We start from the raw sequence: 9,902 nt of genomic DNA on the forward strand, positions 1-9,902 counted from the left end.
CAGTAACAAAGGTGGGACTGTGGCTTGATTGAGAGCTAAACCACATAGTTGTAACTGTTTTCTTTTGTAAATCCTTTGTCCTCCAGTTCTAACCAGATAGGCGAGAGGAGATATTATGATTTAAAAAAAAAAAAATTCATTCTCACAGTTGTTCTGTTTCAAGGATGAATGCTTGTGATGTAAATAAATAAATAAATAAATAAACAAACAAATTGCAAACAAGAATGCTCATTATGGTCTTCGGTAATATCGGTGGTTACTATCACAAACGGGAATGCTTTTGATACAGTCACTATAGATACGTCATTGATATCATTGACAGAATAACATGTTTTTTTTTTAAAACATCATAATAATACGAATAAAGACAAATACCAAAAATATTTTTAAAAAGGTTTGTCAAAAGTGTCTTGAACACTGGAGTGTTCGTTTTTTTTTCCTTCACTATTTTAGACTTTAAAAAAAAAAAAAATAAAAAATAAAAATTTAAGTTCATCCATTGATTGAAAAGATTCAAAGGGCTAAGATGAACTATTTGCCATTGTATGTTAAATGAAACTTGACTTGGACATTTCAATAAAATTAAGAGAATAAGAACATACGAGTTTTGAAAAAGTATGGGTTAGTCCTTAAAACCGTCCAGTTCTGGGGTTAATAAAGCTAGACAACAACAACAACAACAAACAAACGATGGAGGACAAAGCAAATTAGTTTAAAGAGAGATAACTGATGAATTTCAATTAACATCAAAATGATTGTGCGATATACTTTAACTTTAACTGACATCACATTTTCAATTTATCGTTAAAAAAAAAAAGCAAGAACAAAGAAGTACACCTGTTGTATCTTTTCTTTTAGTTCCCTCCCCCCCCCCCCCCCCCTCCCCCACACAAAAATCACAGAAAAAAATGGCACATTAATCTGTATGGCAAGTAAATAGAGGCAAAATGATGAATAAGTTGTATAAAAAATACTCACAGAACCCATTACACTGAAAGTGATACAAAATAAAAGAATGAAACTAAAAAAAAAAAAAAAAAAATTAAAAAAGGATTCCAAACCCCTCAATTCATGAAGTGACTGTCTGTTCAAATTTCAAACAATACAAACAATACAAACAATACAAACAATAAAAACAATACAAACAATACAAACAATACAAACAATACAAACAATACAAACAATACAAACAATACAAACAATACACTGACACTGGACATAATGACAAAGGAATAGTTTGACACTGATTCCTACCAGACATTCCCAATTCATCTTTATATCATTTTCATATTATATAAATATAACCCTTTACCAGCGAGCTTCGATTTGACTAGGTACAGATAGAATATTCTGCAGTCTTCATTTGGAAAGATGTAACATAAATCTCTGATGTTTGTAAAAGAAAAATTGATTAATTACTAACAATTCTGCAAACACTACGATACTCATATAGTTTAAAGGCAATGGAAACAAAACAAAACAGACAAACAACAGATCTCCCATTGCTTTGTATCTTTAACCTTTGGTAATATGTATATAATATATCACAATAGGAGTAAAAATGAGCACGCCCTCATCAGAGCCAGCGATGAAGAACACTGGAGCAGAGTTAAAAACAGTGGTGGGATTGATGCTCTGAGATAAAGAAGAAATCTGCTGATGAAAACAACTATCAAACACTGCCCTGTTTAAACGTGCATCCATATAGAACAGACATGACAATATCAAACCTAACACAGCAGATTTAACATATTCAGTGCACTTGTAAAAGAAATCCTACATCATAACTCTGGAAAATGGGCGTTTACCAAGGAAGATGACATTTCATCTGAAACAACTACGAACTGTCCTCGAAATATAATACCCAACCAGAATATCAAACAAATCTTTAGACTGCATAACCAAAGAACCACCATTATCTATCACAATCCAACATGAAAGGGTCTGACTTTTCGGCCACATTCTAAGACAAGATGTGAACACTCTGAGCAACAAAGCGATGGTTCACTATTTCAACCACAAGAACAAAAAGCAAAGAGGTCCACCAAGAACATCAATAGTTACAACACTAAGACGTGACCTCAGACATGTTGACCAACAGTTAAAATCAATTCAAGATCTTGAAACAATCTGGCCATGTGCAAAAGTACAACGGGATTGGTAATTTGTCGCCTCAATAATAATCAGAGAAGCCGAGGCGGAATAACCTATCGAGTATTCAGCAAAAGGGCCTTAAGTCAGTCAGTCAATATATCCTGGTTTTGACAAACATTTCACAACAAATGACAGAAAGCCTAATGGAAAGGGTCTACAGAGACACGACAGTAGCCTACTCTGAAAAAAACATGATTTTTTTTTTCAGTCAGAAAATTTTTCCTCCCTATATCATTTGACTAAAATTCTCTCCAACGTGTGTGTCAACGATTCTTAAACCCAAGACTTCAAACTCAGATGGGGATTTTAAAAAACAGCGAAAGTGGACCTTTCAGACATGCGAGGAGAAAGAATTGGCAGTATATCCATATAAGAATCAAATGGATTCTAGAATAAAATTAGGGATGCCAGACAGGCAGTAATGCTAGGATTCTCTACTAAATGAATTCAGCATCTTGATGAGTTTATTTCACTTCGCATCGCCTTATATAGTTTTTACTTTAATTAAATTTAGAGTCGTTGCCAATATTGAGGCTTAAATAAATAGATAAATAGATAAATAAATAAATAAATAAATACATCACAAACAGGAATGCTCATTATGGTCTTCGGTCATATCAGTTACTATCACAAACGGGAATGCTTGATAAAATTATAAAGAGTAGCTTTTTAAAAAACCATTATAATATTATGTATAAAGCCAAATATCAATCAAATGAGACAGTAATATATTTTTGTCTCAATCTTATTTTCTATGTATGCAATAATTTTTCTTTTAAAAAAAAAATTAATTCTTATGCTTTCATAGTTCGTTAATCTTTGTATCAAGGCGCAGCATAAACCTCATTGTTACCATTTAAGGCAAGTACAAACAGTGATGAATCTAGTATAAACCGCTCAGGTGGGATTTCATCCCAAAAAAACCCAAAAACCAACAACTTCAATGGGTTTAGACAATTTGTGTCCGTGCATGACATAACCAGTCGAAAGGTAGCAATTGTCGATTTGCATTGTTTAGCATTTTCTGAAAGAATATGCTCCCCAGATCATTTTAATCTTTATTTGAAGTAAATCGGGTGATTTTTCATGAAGTTATGGTCAGATGTATGGGAAAGGTATCCAGCAACTTTTTTCAAATTTCGTACTTTTTCAACTTGACCAGCTGTAGAAAATATTTAGAAGTGAAATTAAGCATTGATATTTCCCGAAGATGTACAAAAAGGGTTGATTTAATCATTTATGACAAGAACTCATTTTGGATAAAAAATTGATCTTCTAACTAAACTTGGCAATATCTCAGTTCAAACATATTCACTATCCAACTGATTATGTCATTCACTGTAACATTTATCTTTTTTTACGAGGAACCTCTTACCTCATAAGCACAAGGGTTGGTTTCGATTTTAGATTGAGTCTAGGTTTTTGGGGGGTTTTTTTCCTCTAATTCATCTATCCATATATTAGTGGTTAGATGTTAGGTCTCTTAGGTCTGGTGCAAAGTGTTTTGAGACAGAATAGCATCCTGTCCAAATGACAGCAATAAAACATAACTGTTTGTTCACTGTTTCAGAAAAAAAAATAAACTTGTAATAATAGTGCTCTAATTCTCATGAACAATATTGAATGTCATGTTTTCATTATAATTAAATTGCATTCAAAATAGCATACATTATCAAAAAATTGCATAAAAAACAGCATACATATAATACCAAACATCTATAAATACTACAACGCATTTGTAACTAATCTATTCTTTTGGCAAGCAACAGAAAAAGTTATGAGGTATTCATGGTTTTGTCAACAAATTTCAAAAATTAGCAACAAAAAAAACCCCAAAAAAAACATAACCCTTTAAAATTAGTCCTTTAAAACACAATTTCAACAATTTAAAGCAATTAGCCAAAAAAAAACAAACAAAAAAAAACAAAAAAACAATAAACAACAATAAACAAAATGCAGATGGTTCGTTAAAAAAAACAAAAACAAATTAAAATCGTCTAAAAACACGTGGATAAAAGTTTTTATTTGTTTTTATTTTTTTCAGCGCTTATAGCACTTTAAGGTTATTTCCGCATCAGAAATGGCAAGATAACAGGGAAAGTTAATAGATTACAGGTCTGTTTGTTTCTGCTGGTATTTAATGGTTTTATGGTGCTTGCGACACATTTATTGTTTGTTTGTTTTTTAAGAGTTTTACTGCGCTTGAGGATACATTTAGGCCATTTCAGCGCCAGTAAAAAAGTAAGAAAATGGGATAGTCAAAAACGTTATAGATTACAATTGAAAGTACTTAGGCCATTTCAGCACCATTCATGGTAAGATTAAAGGGAAAGTTAAAAGATTGAAGGTCTGTTTATTTCTGTTTGTTTTTAAGGGTTTTACGCTGCTTGTGACACATTAACTCTTTCAGCACCATTGGCTGCACACACTGATGGTAACAACAACAACAACAACATATTGATGCTATGCATTTAGATAAAATACTGACAATATCCGCCAGCTGGATATAACGTACAAACACACAATACTATGATGTATAACCTTAAATGTTTATAGTCATATTGATAGAATTTAGTGAGAACTAATCATTAAAATGGCTGTCTAAAAACAATAACAAAGAGCTGATTGACGAAATTTCGCTCCATCTGTTAATCATTAAAATATATATCAAAGTTATAGATGGATGATTTACCAAGAAACATACTTCATCTCTCATTCTAAAAGATTGATTCAGCTATCTCCCACCCAGCAAGAAAGCCCAGACAAGGCCTGAATTAAAAACATAAAAATGGTCTCATAAATGATAAAGGGGCAAGAGGACACAGCAGACACAGCAAAAGTAGAATATAGTACCCATCACCACCCTAAAAAAAAAACCCCGTGTTCCCATACTAAAGGGGATTTTAACCACCTCAAATAAAATTTAAAAAACAAATACAAATAAATACAATTGTGCTATCCAATCTGAAAATGTGTGACCTATTGACTCAAAAAGGTATTAATGTCAGACTCAACGAGATGTAAAAAGTGATATTAAAAAGAAATTATGTCTGATTTTAGTTATTGACAATTTAGAAAATATCACTCTCTTCAATACTATCTTTTAAAAAACAAAACAATCTCATTTTTAACTGTAGATTAAATTCTTGGCTCATGACTCAAGAGACCATCTCAACATAACACTGTTTTGAGGTAGTAGGTCACGTATATTTTATCATTAATCTAAGAATAGATTGAGAGCAAAATTCACATTTAGTTAATTAAGATTGTAAATCGCAGCATAAGAAAATATAATAGATCAAACTGTGGGAGAAAAAAAGAATATCGCAATCATAACCTTCAGTTGTTTTCAAAAATAAAATCTCTACTGATGAATAGAACACAGTCTCGGATGGCAGTGGTAATCTATCTTTTTGAATCATGTTCCTTCAGTTGTTTTCAAAAATAAAATCTCCACTGCTGAATAGAACACAGTCTCGGATGGCAGTGGTAATCTATCTTTTTGAATCATGTTCGAAAAAAAATTAGAAAAAAATCTCGACTGCACCCGGGATCGATCTCGGTCCCTTAGCATGTGAAGCGAGTGCTCTACCAACTGAGCTATCGAGACCCCCTCTCTTCATTTTAGAGGAGAATAAATTCAATTTCTGGCCTTGCACAAAACTCCAATTTCATACATCTCTTTATTTTATTTCTAAATTCATTTTTGTGGGATATGATTCATCACAACATTCTACCGTTTTGAGATGATGCCTCACATATTTCTGAATTTTGAGATTTGTAGGAAAAGAGTCGTTAGTTCTGATATGACTGATTGGTTTCTCTTTTATTATATGATAACACCTAAATTCATGAAAATAATTTGGCAAAAATAATCTGTTATTTGTGAATTATAAATTTGGCAAAAATAAATGAACACATTTAAAGCTGCTTGAATATAAAATATAACTGATGACAGTGCTGCCGTACTCTGGAAAAACCGATATTTAAAAATTTGGCCAGAAAACTCGACCTTCAAATATCGATCGATTTAAATGACCCTCATCTTGGCAAAAACTCTCAAACCTGGGACTTTGCAAAGTCCCAGGTTTGAGAGTTTTTGCCAAGATGAGGGTCATTTAAATCGATCGATATTTGAAGGTCGAGTTTTCTGGCCAAATTTCTAAATATCGTTTTTTCCAGGGTATAGCAGAGTGGTATAGGCATTTTTATATCATAATGAAAACATCTGTACAAATGATACCAATATAAAATGTAAAATTAAAAATGGTTACAATAAATATTGCTGTTTGATGCAAAGGTTTATGTTACCAAACTAAGAATTTCAAGAAAATAAAAATGGTTCAATGGAACCATAAAAAGGGGTGAATAAAAATTCAAGATTTTTCCCTAAACCCAAATGAAGGAATGCAATAAAAATACATGTAGTGCAATTCAATTTAAAATGAGATCCATTTGATAAACTCTCTCTCTCTCTCTCTCTCTCTCTCTCTCAATCTCTATTGCTCCCATGTTTGTGTATGTGTGTGTGTGTGTGTGTATGTATGTGTGTGTGTGTGTGTGTGTGAGACAGAGTGTATGTGTCTTACTCTCTCACTATTTTTTTTTCCTCTCTCATACTATTTCTTGATATTTCTTTCTCTGTCCACCCAGCTTCACGTAGTTTCAAAATTGTACTTTGAAATAATAAATTGGGTTAATTTTTTTTTTTTTACTTTTGGCATTTTGAAATCGTATTTACTTTATAAAATAAGATAAAAATGTCACATAAATAATTCTTATTTCATACATTCTTTAGTAAAATAACAAAATTTCACTTGTAGATGATGTCATCTCTGATCCTACATGAAAAGTGTTGCTGTTGCTTTTGGCTTGGGACCCCTTAAAAGCCCTTCGAGCATGTTTAGTTGATTTTGCGATACATAAAAGTACAACTTTTTTTTTTTGTCTAAATGCCTTGGACAAACGGGGTTTTTTGTTTGTTTGTTTTTTAATTCGAGATATCCCACTTGTCTTTAAATCCCACTGATTAATTTGATGACAGTAATTGAAAAAAAACACACACAAAAAAACCAAAAAAAACTGTGGTATGTCGTTAACAGTAAGTGTCTTTTTCAACAGGCACCCATCGTTGAACTGAATGTATCACAGCCTCAACCCACCTGAAGAAAAAAAGTAATAAACAAAATTAACAAAATATGACCCATTGTCTAAATTTGAAGTGATGCCAGGCTGCTAGAAGCTGTAGACTGTAAAAAGTAATAAACAAAATTGAATATAACAGCTTCAAAAAAGAACAAAATACCAAACACAGAAAATTTCGGGCTCAAAACCCTTCTTCAGCAAACAACAAAAAACAATAATGACATAAATAGATTACTAAATTCCAGATAGATGACAGAAATTATCTGTTTTTTGTTTTTGGCTGATGAATGGTTTTGAGTCTGAAATGTTCCATGTTCTATTCTTTTTTGAAGCTGTTACATTCATTTTTGTCTCAATTTGGGATGTTTGTTTGTTTTTTTTAAAAGGGTTTTACTGCGCTTTCTTGTTGCTTGAAGCATCAGTAAAAAGGAAGAAAATGGGTTAGTCAAATTTCTAGATTTGTAATTGAAAGCACACACACAAAAAAAATAGAAACTCAAAGGGGAATGGTTCAAATGGGGAACAGATGTAAATTCCAAGAACACATACTATCAGTATACTTAGTTTGAGATCACCGAAAAGTCTCATCCAGACACAATACAGGATCCCACCAAGGGGGAAACACTCAAATGTTTACATACCGTTATTTAAAAATATATATATATAAAAATAACAATGCATAACATTATAGCACTTTTTATAAGCCATTTCCCAAAAGTACTTCCTGCGTCATGTGGATCATTTCTTAAGAGCGCATCACAAAAAAATAAAATGCTGCATCCAAAGGGAAATAATTTACCTTTTCTTATCTGTTTCATTATCTGCTCCAAAGACAAACTGCCTCATCTTAGCATCAGGTGGTCGAAGACTGAAACTATTTTTTTTCTTGGCATGGCCGGCCACATCCACTGTGTAACCATGAAGATGGGCAACACCTGAGACAATGGGTCAAATCAGTATGGATTTATGTTTTTATAAATCAAACAGCAATCTCTACATTTTTAGGACATGTTTGGATGATAGAATTCATTTCAAGAGTATTTCTAAATGAAAAGGTCTAGTGTTAAATGTTGTTTATAGTTTACAATTTTCTGTTTATTTTGAGGTATATTTGCACTATTTATTATCCTTATTTATTTTTTAATGAATTTTTGAAAATTGGTAAATTTAACGAAAAATCTGTTATTTCCCTTGATTGCGAAAAATGACAAAATTTCCATTTTCAGATCTCAATAGCTCTTTAACCATGCTTCTTAGCGCACGGGAAAAAATTAGACATAGTGTGTGGGTACAAGTCTTTATGTAAAAGTGATCCTTTGGGTTCTTAGTCATTTACTTTTCTTAGAATGAGATCTCAAAAATGGAGTATTTTGCAATGCGAAAGAGTGTACTTTTTCTCGCTATTTCGAAAGGCCATAACTTTTTTATTTTTTAATATTTTTAAATAATTTCTTCTGTTCTGTACATCAATCAACACATAGTTTGAAATAAAAAGTCTTGGATTACTATTTAAAGCTATCTAAATTTTGGTCTGGAATACCTGCCTAAAATATATAAGGTTTGCAAGTTACTCGTATATCAGTCTGTAAAAAAATAGTTTTATAATTTCTAGATTTGCCAGTAATTTTGTGCTCGATGATATAAATTTTATATTGGCTTTTCGGAACAATGTTGATCACCAACCCTATTTTTGAAATAATAATAATAATAATAATAATAATAATAATACAAATAATAATAATAATAATAAAATAATAATAATAATATAATAATAATAATAATATAATAATAATAATAATAATAATAAATAATAATAATATAATAATAATAATAATAATAATAATAATAATAATAATAATAATAATAATAATAATAATAATAATCATAATCATAATAATAATAATACAAATAATAATAATAATAATAATAATAATAATAATAATAATAATAATAATAATAATAATAATAATAATAATAGTAATAATAATAATAATAATAATAATAATAATAATAATAAATAATAATAATAATAATAATAATAATCATAATCATAATAATAATAATCATAATAATGATAATAAAATAATAATAATAATAATAAAAATAATAATAATAATAATAATAATAATAATAATAATAATAATAATAATAATAATTAATAATAATAATATACAAATAATAATACTAATAATAATAATAATAATAATAATAATAATAATAATAATAATAATAATAGTAATAATATATAATAATAATAATAGTAATAATAATAATAATAAAAATTATAATCATAATATAATAATAATAAATCATAATAAATAAAATATATAATAATAATAATAATAATAATAATAATAATAATAATAATAATAATAATAATAATAATAAAAATAATAATAACAATAATAATAATAACATAATAAATATAATTATTATTATTACTGCTATTATCATTATTATATATTATTATTATTATTATTATTATAATTATTATTATATTATTATTTATTACTATTATTATTATCCTGATCATAAAGGCATTGACTGTACTGTACTGAGTATTACCGAGGGCACTGAAGATTGACATCCTGTAATAAAAGCAT

Source organism: Berghia stephanieae, chromosome 11 (assembly GCF_034508935.2).
Source record: "Berghia stephanieae isolate SIO BIC M18660-M18661 chromosome 11, UCSD_Bste_1.3, whole genome shotgun sequence".
Lineage (NCBI taxonomy): Eukaryota > Metazoa > Mollusca > Gastropoda > Nudibranchia > Aeolidiidae > Berghia > Berghia stephanieae.